General features: G+C 40.7%; 1 non-coding gene across 1 annotated transcript; it reads left to right on the top strand.

Moving 5' to 3' along the window:
• The first annotated feature begins 1051 nt into the window (after nt 1-1051).
• LOC120534796 lies at nt 1052-1215 on the top strand. The gene has a single exon (XR_005634803.1). It is a non-coding gene; the product is annotated as a U1 spliceosomal RNA (small nuclear RNA).
• Nucleotides 1216-12459: the final 11244 nt, after the last annotated feature.

Below are 12459 nucleotides of genomic sequence, written 5' to 3'. Positions count from 1 at the left end.
GTTTGTACACATTAATAGATATTCTTATAAACTTCCCATTCATTGCCACTTTACATATGAACCAGTGTGTTATCTCCACCTAAAAAACATACTAAACTATCCTTAGATGGTAGAATTCACTATATAAATGGCAAGAATGCATTCTTGTTTAACTTTGTTAACATCAAAAACAAGAAAGCGGTGAAGTGAATGTTTATGCATTGAGGGGCGTCTTACATTAATTTATTTGGCCGATACTTTCATCCAGAGTGACTTACAACATTTGAGATATGACCGGTTACATTTCTTTTCTTGTTCCAACTGGAACACAAGTGGGTGAAGTGACTTGCTCAGAGTCACACAGTGTCAGTAGTGGGATTTGAAACCATAGCCTCGGGGTCAAAAGACCAAAGCCTCCACCACACTGCCTGTTTTCTTAGTCACACAAGTGTGCACATTCATTCGGGGGGTTCATACAACAACATGCACATAAATCAATTGAGATTTGATTGCTTTTTTTTTTAATTTGTACCAGTAAAAGGAAAGCAGTTTTAGTGAATACACAATGGGTATAGAAAAGAATCACCCCCTTCAAAATATTCCCGTTTCTTTTGCTTTACTTACTCAATACAATCTATAACATCCAAGTGAAAGATATCACAGCTACAGTTCAGAAGAACTTTAAAATGTCTGAATAAACAGGTTTAGCCACAGATGAAGCCTCTTTGCACAGGTGAATGTGCTCATGATACACTTCTTTGTGCACATCGAGTCCAATTTGTCTGTAGAGACGTTCTAAGCGATGGATATTCACTTTAAGCTGCTGAAGTTTGGAAGTGAACTAAGGAGCAGAGTGTGCAAAGAAAACAACCCATGATTTTAAGAGGTGCAAATGTGTCCAAAAGGCTTTGAAGTCCATCACTGTAGTAAGTAACCAATTGATCAATGAATATTTACTTAATCCAGCAGGTAAGGTTATCAATTGCTGTAGTTAAAGCAGAGATACTTTTAATATTACAATAACACATATAGCATTGTGATTTAAGTTTGAACAATGACAGATCAACACTAAATACTTACCTGGCAGGGGAGATACCATGATCACTAAGGTGGTTCTCCCAGGGCGAGGCTCATCCATTGCACTCCGGGTGTGCTGACCCCTACGATTTCCCCAAATGCGGGAAACTCGACTGCATAATTTGTGGTAGTGGGGGACTGCGTTCGCGCTCTCCCCTGATTTTATTTTTTTTAATTTCTTGTGAATTTCCCCTTGGGATTAATAAAGTATCTATCTATCTATCTATCTATCTATCTATCTATCTATCTATCTATCTATCTATCAATCTATCTAAATAAAACTAATATGATCAGATGTGAAGAAATCCAATGCATTACAATCATTTGTTGCAACACCAGAGCAGCATACAAGATCAAGAGTGTGGCCTCTGGAGTGAGTTGGGATATTAAGAAATTCTTGTATACCAAAACTGTCAACGCAAGACATAATATCCTTTGTAAGTAGACAGTTAATATTATCCACATGAATGGTAAAGTCACCCAGCACAATAACATTAGGAGAGAGAGCACACAACAAAGTTAATAAGGTAGAAAATTCAACTAAACTTGGGTGGTCGATACATAGTATTGTAGAACCATTAATTGTTATAGCCACTGATTCAAAAGAAGCATTTAGCAGCAAGGGCAGAGCCACTTTAAAGTTGCCATTCTATAATATCGCAAGACCACCTCCCCTCCTGGAAGGTTGAGGTTTCAAGAGTTTGCAAACAAACCCAAGCGGGCAGCATTGATTAAGTAAGAGTAACAGAGGAGAGGACGCTGGCGCATGCATGCTGCTGCCGCTCCTCCCTGTTAACAACACTTTTCATAAAATTTGCGTCAATCCTGCACTTTTTTACACTTGTTTTATTTCTTTATTGTACGTATAGTTCGTCGATGCAGCTTACGGACTTTACCTTGACTGGGAACAACTGAATCTGTGCATCATGGGACGAGACCTATAAACATTTCTTTGTACTTGGTGATCTAGGAGCCTGGGATGACCTGCCTCCTTGATTATAGTTGCTTGGCTGGTCTGCTCTCAATTCATTTTATTGTGCTTTATGACTAAGAACTAATCTGATGTTCACACCCACCTGGCTTGTGGCCCTGGGGTGATCACGCCTGTAATACTCAGCATTACTTGTTTGTGGCTGTATGTTGGTACCTCCAAATCCTGCTACCTCCTCCTGCCATTCTTTCTGCTGCTTTGCTATTGCCGCTTATCTGTGCCACTTTACCCGCCCGTCTCACAGGCTCCGCTGTGCAAATAAACAATAAACTCCAGTCATGGCTCTGTGCAAAAAGAAGCCTCATTAACTAATATTGCATTGTTTAATTTGAGATCTCATAATTATCCTCTTAACGCCGGTCCCGGGACATAACAGCGTTTTAAAAACGTTACAGTAATGTGTGCATGCCCATCTGCCATGCATCTCGACACCCTACCCATCAAATGAAACTTCAAAGTCTCGTCTTTCCGATGATATAAACCATTTTGACACACAACAACCACAGCACTGACACTAAAGCCTTTTTTACAGAGAAGTACATACTTTTAAGAGTTGACTGTCCCTACCTTTGAAGACCCCCTGCAAGTCAAACATCAATATTTCCGAGCAGTATTGATCCCATTGTGTCCGTAAGGCTCCAGCGAATATAATCCAGTAAAACGATTTAGGCCCAAAAACACACGATATATTCTCAAAGGGACAAAAACTCCAGAAAACGTTTCATAACTTGAGACCACCTACGTAATTTTTTTTCACTTATATTGCTCATATTAGACGTAATTTGTTTCTGTCGGCGATAACCATGCTACCACATGAAACACGGAAGTGTTAGCTTCCGTAAAGACACCTAAGTTGGCCAATTACGACGGGTCTGGGGTTGACTGGCACCTCGTATAGCCAACCAGTGTCACAGAAAGCTTGCAGGATGACGTATAGCTCTGAACTCTGGTAGAATCTACCAGTTTGATTGGACACTGTGACTGACACTCAAAACTTACAGCCAATGAGCAGCCGAGCATTTTGATATGTAACTTGCCATACTAACTTGTAAACAAAATGATCAGAGCTGCGTGAAGGTGGCATTTGTGCCAGTCTGCAGAGTTGGTGCGTGGTTGTTTATTGTGATTTCGCCAAGTTTTTTCGCATTTTAAATATGAATAAAAGTAGAAGTTTAAACGTAAATAAACGCTCGATTAAATATTAGATGCATGTACGCGTTGCGAAAGTATTCACACGGGCCGTATAATGGGAGAGAGCGACGTGCCACGCCCTTGTGCTTTCTGCTTGCTAGTGATTGCTGCCATCAAGTGGCACATGGAAAACGCTGAGCTGTGTTGTAACAGTTTGTAAAAGAAATATATATAGTTTGTGTGCATTTTATAAAAAAAGTAAAAATAAAAATATAAATATATTTTTGGCCCATAACTTGTATTGACTATTTTTACATAGAAATGTGTATTTTTTATTGTTTTTATTATGGAACATGATTTTCCATAACTAATAGAGTGACACTGTGTGTAGATATAGATTCCTTTAGGTGTAAGCTTTCAGTAGAGCCCTCATTGATATCTGTGGGTTGAAGCATTCAAAAGTTATTACACTTTTTCCATATGTTCCAAAATGTGGATAATGGTCCCTCTAAAAAGCCCCTGGGCATGCCCACATAAAAACTGGTGTAAAAAATGTCATTTTTACAGGTATTATTTTCAAATTTGAAATTTGAGTAGTCAACAAGTTATTCTGTTGGTACATAGTGTGTTTCTGTCCCCACCTACCTACTGCAGCTTTATTTTCCTTTATTTTCATAAAAAAAACTTAGGCGAGAACAAAAAAATTCGTTTTTTTTGTGAGTTCTAATGTGCATAACTTTTGATCAGTCATACCTACAGTGATTCTGACTACTAAGGGTGAAACTAGAGAATGTTACCTTTACAAAGAGACCAAACATGTGTTTATACTCCAGATAGTTCAATAACAGCAATGATTCTAATTTGGAGAGGTCGAATTACAAGCGATTTAGCAAAAATGACCCCGAATGATAAGGGGTTGGCAAAGCATTGGTGCTGTCAGAATTCATCATTGACACCAAACTTGATATGCTGTGCTTAACAGAGACTTGGCAAAAACCAAATGAATTTACATCTCTCACGGAGGGGACACCACCTGGTTACACTTTCCTCACAGAGCCTCATAGATCAAACAAGGTGGAGGACTTACAGTAATTGTCAGAGTGGAGTTAAACATCAAAAGAATCACAATTGATTGTCCATTGTCTTTCGAATGTCTGGCTCTTAAACTAATAATGGAATCAGGTCCTGTCTTACTCATTGTTCTTTATCATTCTCCAAAATACAATGCATCCTTCTTATCTTCTGATCGGATTGAACCTTTAACCCAGTGTTTCTCAACCATTAAGTATCTGCAACCTGAATTTTCATAACAGTTTTAATCGTGCCCCCCCTAACGTTTTTTTGAAATGTATATGCATATTTTATTATACGTACTTAACTTTTATCGACATTTATCTAACTCAATATTTATTTTTCTAGTATCAGAATGTACTTTAAGTTAATTTGTTTTGGTTTCAATAGATGTATTTTTCATATTTTCGATTCTTGTTTTCTTTTTTTCACATCTTTGTGCCCCCCTTTTTATTACTTCGCTCCCCCCTAGAGGGGCCCGTCCCACAGGTTGAGAGCCACTGTTTTAACCCACTTAAGTTCCTTTTCCCAGAGAGTCATTCTTCTCAGTGATTTCAACATCCATATTGACATCCCCACATCTAAAATGAGAGATAAATTCCTGTCCTTATTGTACTGTTTTGACTTGACATAACTTGTTGATTTTCCCACCCACTGTAGTGGTCATATATTGGATCTGATCTGCACTTCTGGACTATCTGTTGCCAACATTTACAGCACTGATTTGGGACTCTCTGACCATAAAGCAGTATTTTTCACTGTCTCATTGCCTCTCCCTCCTCTTATCTGTAAATGAGAAATTTCTTACAGAAACCTTAATAATATCTGTCTTTCTATCCTTTCTAGATTCATTTCTGATCTTTTACTGTCTTTACCTATTCCATCAACACTAAATATTCTTGTTGACTACTATAACTCAGCCTTTCATTCAGCATTCATCGCCAGTCACATCTGCGTTTGTTAATAACCTGCTTTGTAAGATGAGGCCGACTACTTGTGTACTGGACCCCATCCTGAACACCCTATTTAAATCCTGCCTTCATGCCATAATCCTGACTGTTACAACAACAATAAACTCATCCCTTGACACTGGCTCTGTGCCGCTCACTTTTTAAACCGCTTCTGTAACCCCAATGTTAAAAAAGTCTGGTCTTGATGATGACAATCTTAACAATCTCTGGCCTATTCCACACTTACCTTTTCTGTCAAAGTTCTTGAGCATGTTGTTGCCTCCCAGCTCACCAATTACTTATTGTCTAATAACTTGATGGAACCCTTTCAGTCTGGTTTCAGGGCGCAGCACAGGTGAAACTGATCTGCTACGGGTAACCAATGATTTGCTTATGGCAGCAGACTCTGGACAAACCAGCATATTAATTCTGTTAGACCTCAGTGCAGCATTTGACACTCAGGTCAGACATGACATTCTACTGTCCAGAATGGAGAACATGCTGGGTATCTCTGGCACTGCCCTCCAGTGGTTCAAGTCCTATCTGACTGATAGGCAAGAGTTTGTTAGTAAAGGCAACAGCAGATCCAGCTCAGCACCAGCTTTTCTGTATTTATATGCTTCCTCTGGCCATATTATTCGTAGCTTTGGACTGGGTTATCATTTTTATGCAAATGATACTAAACTCAATTTCAATTTTAAAAGTGGAACTTCATCAGAGCTTTCTCGGCTCACAACCTGCCTCAGTGAAATTAAAACCTGGATGGAGCAGAACTCTTTAAAATTAAATTGCAACAAAACTGAACTCCTGCAAATTGGGAATAAAGTGCAACTTAATAAAATGAGCTCCTTCCCAGTCCATCTTGGTGGTGATTTCATCAGACCTTCCTCTGATGCAAGGAATCTTGGTGTCATGTTTGATTCCTCCCTTTCTTATTCCACCCACATAAACCACAATAATAAACATTCTTACTTTCACCTCTGTAACATATCCCATGTTCACTCATTCCTCTCCTTCTCTAATGTTGAGAAACTTATCCATGCTTTTATCACATCCTGCATCGATTATTGTAACTCACTGCTGGCAGGTGCCTCTTCTAATCTTATATCACAGCTTAAGCTTATTCAAAACTCGGCTGCAAGAGTCCTTACTAAAACCATCAGCAGTGAGCACATCACACCCATCCTACTCCGTCTTCACTGGCTCCCTGTGTCTTACAGAATTGAATATAAAATCCTACTAATAACCTACAAAGCCTTAAATAACCTCGCGCCAAACTACATCAGTGACCTTCTCCATCACTATGTGCCTTCCCACTCACTAAGGTCCTCTGATTCTGGCAATCTTGTTGTGCCCCACACTAATCTACACTCCATGGGTGACAGCAGGGCCTTCAGCTGTATAGCGTCCAGACTCTGGAATAACCTACCGAAATTAATGAGATCAGCTGACTCCATGAATTCTTTTAAAAAACAACTCAAAACTCATCTGTTCAGAAAGGCTTTTAGCTCTACTTGACTTTATTACCCCTCTCTCAATTTACCTCTCTGTCAAGATGCTCATGTAACCTGTGTGTGCGCGAGACCATCAATTATGTTGTTTGTTAGGCTATTTTCTCTGAATTTACTGTCTTAATCTTCTTTATTTATTTTATACTGGTTTAGTATAATGCTATATACTGTATACCCTGCCATTCTTTCTTAAACTCTGTGAAGTGCCCTGAGCATGGGAAAGGTGCTATATAAATAAAATGTATTATTATTATTATTATTATTATTATTATTATTATTATTATTATTATTATTATTAAAATCCTTAGGTTGCTGTCAGGTCTCAACCAAACAAAAGAAACCAAATTTATAGTGGATATAGAAAAGAATCACCCCCTTCAAAATATTCCCATTTTTTGCTTTACAGCCTTAAATAAAAACACACAAACCAATATTTTTCCCAGCTTTACTTACTCAATGCAGTCCATAATATCTAGGTGAAAGATATCACAGCTACAGTTCAGAAGAATTTAAAAAAATAAAAAAACAAGAAATCCTGAGATTAATAAAGAATCACCCTCCTCCTAATCTCACTCAGGTGTCAGTGCCCACCATTTCCATTGCAGACCATAGTTACTGGTGTCCTTCCACTTGAGATCAGTTGTAATCCATGTGATTAGTGAAGCTGTTCCTGGAGCACTCATTCTCTTGCTTGGTAGTGCAACTGACAGCAAACAACTGACTATGGGTGGCAAGCCACTTTCAAAAGATCTCTGGGATAGAGTTGTGGACAAACATAAGGCAGGAGATGGATACAAAAACATCTCAAAGGCTTTATCAATCCCAAGGAGCACAGTAAAGTCCATAATAAAGAAGTGGGAAGTGTTTGGTACTACTAGGACCCTCCCTGGATCCGGTCGTCCTTCCAAACTGGATGGAAGAGCAAGGAGAAAACTGATAAGAGAGGCAACCGAGAGGCCAATGGCCACTTTGAAGGAGTTGCAGGATTTTATGGCAAAGAGTGGTCATTGGGTGCTTGTGACAACAATTTCACAAATGCTCCACAATTGTGGCTCGTTCAGGAGTGTCACAAGGATAAAGCCACTTCTCAAGAAAGGCCACATTAAGGCTCATTTGAGCTTTGCCAGAATGCACCTTGAAGATTCTGATGCCAAGTGTAAAAAGGTCTTAATGGTCAGATGAGACCAAAATCAAATTATATGGCCACAATACCAAACAGTACACCAATGCAGCTCACCATCCACAACACACCATACCTACAGTAAAGCATGGAGGTGACAGCATTCTGTTGTGGGGGTGTTTCTCTGCCGCAGTGCCTGGGGCTCTCGTTAGCATAGAAGGAAAAATGGATGGGGCAAAATATCGTCAAATTCGTGAGGAAAACCTGCTGCCCTCTGCCAGAAAGTTGAAGATGGGCAAAATGTTCACCTTTCAACACAACAATGACCCGAAGCACACAGCAAAATTGACCCCAAAGTGGCTAAAGGAGAAAACAGTGAATGTCCTTGTGTGGCTGAGTCAGAGCCCAGACCAAAATCCCATTGAAAATTTGTGGAAAGATTTGAAAAAGAGCATCTAGATGAAGTCACTGCCATGATGTTTAAATTAACAAAGAATACGCAAATTCCAAAAATGTAGTCAAAGACTTCAAGAAAGTCATAATAAGGATTCATACCAGCACCTCTCATATTTGGTAAATCTATCTTCTGAAAATTGTATCTTGAGCTCTTTTTTCACAGGGGAAGCTGGTGGCCACTTGTGAATGATAGCCTTCATGAGAATAGGCAAGATTCAACAGATAAGGTCGAGATACTACAAGATCTCCATGAAAGTTCCCTCTAATAAGGATGCCAAACACAGAGAGAAAGTGCACTTCTTTTGGAACAGCGTCACTGCACAGAGCACATCTTTCAAGGACTGAAACGCCAGTTGCTGATAGAAGTCCATAAGGATGGTCCCTGTAAGCTAATAATGGCTCATGAGTCACTCATAAATACAAGTGAAAAAGTCTGATCCAGGGAGAGGCCAGTTGGCTTCTTGTGCTACAGATGGCAAAAGGATGGTGGTGGGATGATAGAGCTGGCCTTGGACTGGCTGAGGTGGCCTTAATGCAAGCTGTACGAGTGGATGACTGCACTTATCAATTTCTCAGCCCCCCAATGGGGAGGCCCGATGGGTGACTGGGGAGAGGCAAGAGTGAAAGATGCTCTGTGGTTCACAGGTGAATGGAAACCAAAAGTATTCTGATTTTTACCATTTCTTCGGATTGTTTAATTATTTAAACTCCCAAAGAAGAGCATGCGTTTTAATAGATTATTTAATGAAGAACTTGCACCACACTTTATTTCTTAGTGCAGATTATTCAAATAAGTTTCTAAGTGTCATCGTTGCATGGTTCATCCCCGATTTCATGACTCCTGCTATCCCAGGTACAGGAAGACGCCAGTTGTGAAATCCAAGGACACCACAAAGGGTAATTATCTGCAGTCTCCTTCCTTAGCCATCCTGAAATGCTACCTGATCTTCCACGGCTCCTTCCATGTTTACTCATCAGCCTTACACACTGTCTGCCTGCAGTGCTACGGGCTCTGCCTCACATCACTTTTTGTGTGAAAGGGAACATCTTCTTGTGACGGTGCAGGTCAGCTCCTAGCTCCCTCTTCCAATTGGGAGCCCCTCGAACTCGACACAGTCGATAGTCATGACCTGGATGAGCTGTGCAAATGAGGACACCACATGAAGCAAGGGGAAGGTGCAAAGCGCTCAGTGCTTTCATTACAAAAAAAAAAAAAAATCAAAACACAGTGTCCCAAAATGAAAGTGCAGTGCCTAAAAAGGATTCAAATAAATAATCCATAAAAATGAGGTGTAAAGGGGAGGTGAAAATCAAAATAAATCTTGAAAACAATGTTAAAATCCACTAGCAGAAAACAGTCCTTTCGAAAAACCCGGGTGCATTTTTCTTTTACCACCGGAGGCTAAACTGCTTATCCCACATATGCCTTGCAGTAGAGAAGTTGCCCTACTGACAGGTACAGCTGACCTTCCACAGGTCCAGTTGCCTGCTGTCCCAAGGTTATGGAAAGACTCTCTCGCCAGACCGAGACTTGGGTCCCCAATGGCCATGGCGCTCACGGTGTGGCTCTCCTCCCAAGCCTCCTAGATCCCAGCTACCTTCCTGGTTTTCTGTGGAGGGCCATTCAAGCTCCTGGTCACTCTCATTCCTTGAAACATGCTCAGCCGGTGTGACTCCTTCCAACGACCACCGACTGTCGACCACACACTCCTTTCCAGAGGCTCTCCTACAAGCTGCCTACCTTCTCTCTCTCACCTAATCGTTCATTCTTTCTCTCTACTGTTCCCCTTCTCACACTTGCACTTCCCTTTTAAAACTGGGGATGTGGCACAGGTGTGACGATGAGCTGCTCCCACCATCAATTATGGTCACGGGTGATTCTGCACCTGTGCACTTAAGTACAGGGCCAGCTGCTCCTGCATCGTGCAGGGGATACCACTCTCACTACGCTACCATGCACAACCCCCCAGCCAAAAGACGTGAGGGTGGCAATAATTTATTTAAAGGGCTGCCGATCACCCGCAGACCTCACCTTGTGTTCACTTTTCACAATTGCTGTGGACTCGTGGGTTGATATGCACCCAGGCTAAAGGATTAGAAGAGAAGAAGCTCCTCAGAAATGTGTGTAAATGTGTGCTCTTCATTTTTGCCCTTTCCACACTATTGTACCACAGTAGATTTGTCAATGCTTGTGCACACAGAGGAAGGTTGCAGATGACATGAATAACACACGTGGTAATGGAGCAAATTTCACTGGTTATGAAGCATTTTTTATTCAGAGAATTTTTCTGACCTCTGGTACAAGAAATGCAGCCACAACTCCATGCTCTTCAAAGATTCCTCTCCACATAAATGTGGTGATCACATCAGTGAAAAATGATGATAAATCAGTCAGGTGAATGTCACATTTTAAGTGGTATTTGAAATACAGAAATGAGGTGTTTTGTTATAATCCAAAGCAGAATCAATGTAATATATTAAACACATGGATTAGAGTTTTAAATGAAATGAAACAAAAATCCCTTATATTCTTCCTACATCTGCCATGTTAGTCAATGTTGCATAAATCTTGTATTGTCTTGAGCAAATCTGCCACCTAAAAATGGTGAGCAAGCAGTAGCCTGCTGGAGAATGTGGTGCGCTAAGAAATGCTTGTTAATTTGCACACATATATAGAACACTTTTATGTCAGTTGCAGTCTTTTTTAATTACAATTTTATAGTAGATTTTACATTTGGTCAAATTGATATAATTTAAGATGGAATGTGTGCATATTGTAAGCGGTGCAATATTGGAACCTTGGGTATTATTCATAAAACGTTTGTAAATTAACATTTGCCTGTTTTTAAATTGTAATTTGTAAAGCCTCTTAAAACTCTGTGTAGGTTCATAAATACCATCCAGCCATCGTCCAACCCGCTATATCCTACTACAAGGTCATCGGGGTCTGCTGGGGCCAATCCCAGCCAACACAAGGTGCAAGGCAGGAAACAAACCCCAGGCAGAGCGCCAGCCCACCGCAGGGCACACACCCACACACCAAGCACAATTTAGAATTGCCAATGCACCTAACCTGCATGTCTTTGGACTGTGGGAGGAAACCCACGCAGACATGGGGAGAACATGCACACTCCACGCAGGGAGGACCCGGGAAGCGAACCCAGGTGTCATTACTGCAAGGCAGCAGCATTACCACAATTGTAAATTGTCAGGCGCGTGCACGTTGTCAGTTCATTACCATAATCCACGCCCATCAATGCCTCTTACCATATAAGGATGTGCTGCCGCACGCACTCAGGCTCTACAAGCATTGGCTGTGGGTTAAGTTCATTCGGTATATTAGGCAGCGGATATCCCTCCTTTATGGCTATACTGTGTAAAACACAGCAGGTTAATATTCTGCAAATCCTTTCAGGTGAATAAAAGAGTGCCAGCCTTTCCAAGCACGGCCATTGTGCCTTCAAAATTCCATTGGTGTGCTCGATATACACACATACACACAATATACCTATATATAACCCAGGTCTCCTTACTGCGAGGCAGCAGCATTGCCACTGCGCCACCATGCCGCCCAATCAATTGTAAATTGTCAGGCGCGTGCACGTTGTCAGTTCATTACCATAATCTACGCCCATCAACGCCTCTTACCATATAAGGATGTGCTGCCGCACGCACTCAGGCTCTACAAGCATTGGCTGTGGGTTAAGTTCATTCGGTATATTAGGCAGCGGATATCCCTCCTTTATGGCTATACTGTGTAAAACACAGCAGGCTAATATTCTGCAAATCCTTTCAGGTGAATAAAAGAGTGCCAGCCTTTCCAAGCACGGCCATTGTGCCTTCAAAATTCCATTGGTGTGCTCGATATACACACATACACACAATATATATAGTATATAACCCTGGTCTCCTTACTGTGAGGCAGCAGTACTACCATAATAAACAAACAAACCCTAGAATGCAAAACTGAGTCTATGAGTTCAACAATCAGATATTCTCTTTATAGAAATGTCTACTGCCTGAAATTGATTTTCATTTTGGTGAGAACTATAAAAGCGGCGGAGGTATGAATAAAGAAGTAAATATAGCTTTTTGATGGTAGCTGTGTTTTAGAGTGGAGGAAGATATGGGATGAAAGTACACTGGGTAGATGGCATTATGAAATATGCAATC

The sequence above is a fragment of the Polypterus senegalus genome, chromosome 8 (genome assembly GCF_016835505.1).
Source record: "Polypterus senegalus isolate Bchr_013 chromosome 8, ASM1683550v1, whole genome shotgun sequence".
NCBI lineage: Eukaryota > Metazoa > Chordata > Cladistia > Polypteriformes > Polypteridae > Polypterus > Polypterus senegalus.
Note: the sequence above shows the minus strand (reverse complement) of the source record. Positions and strands in the feature narration are given on the sequence as shown.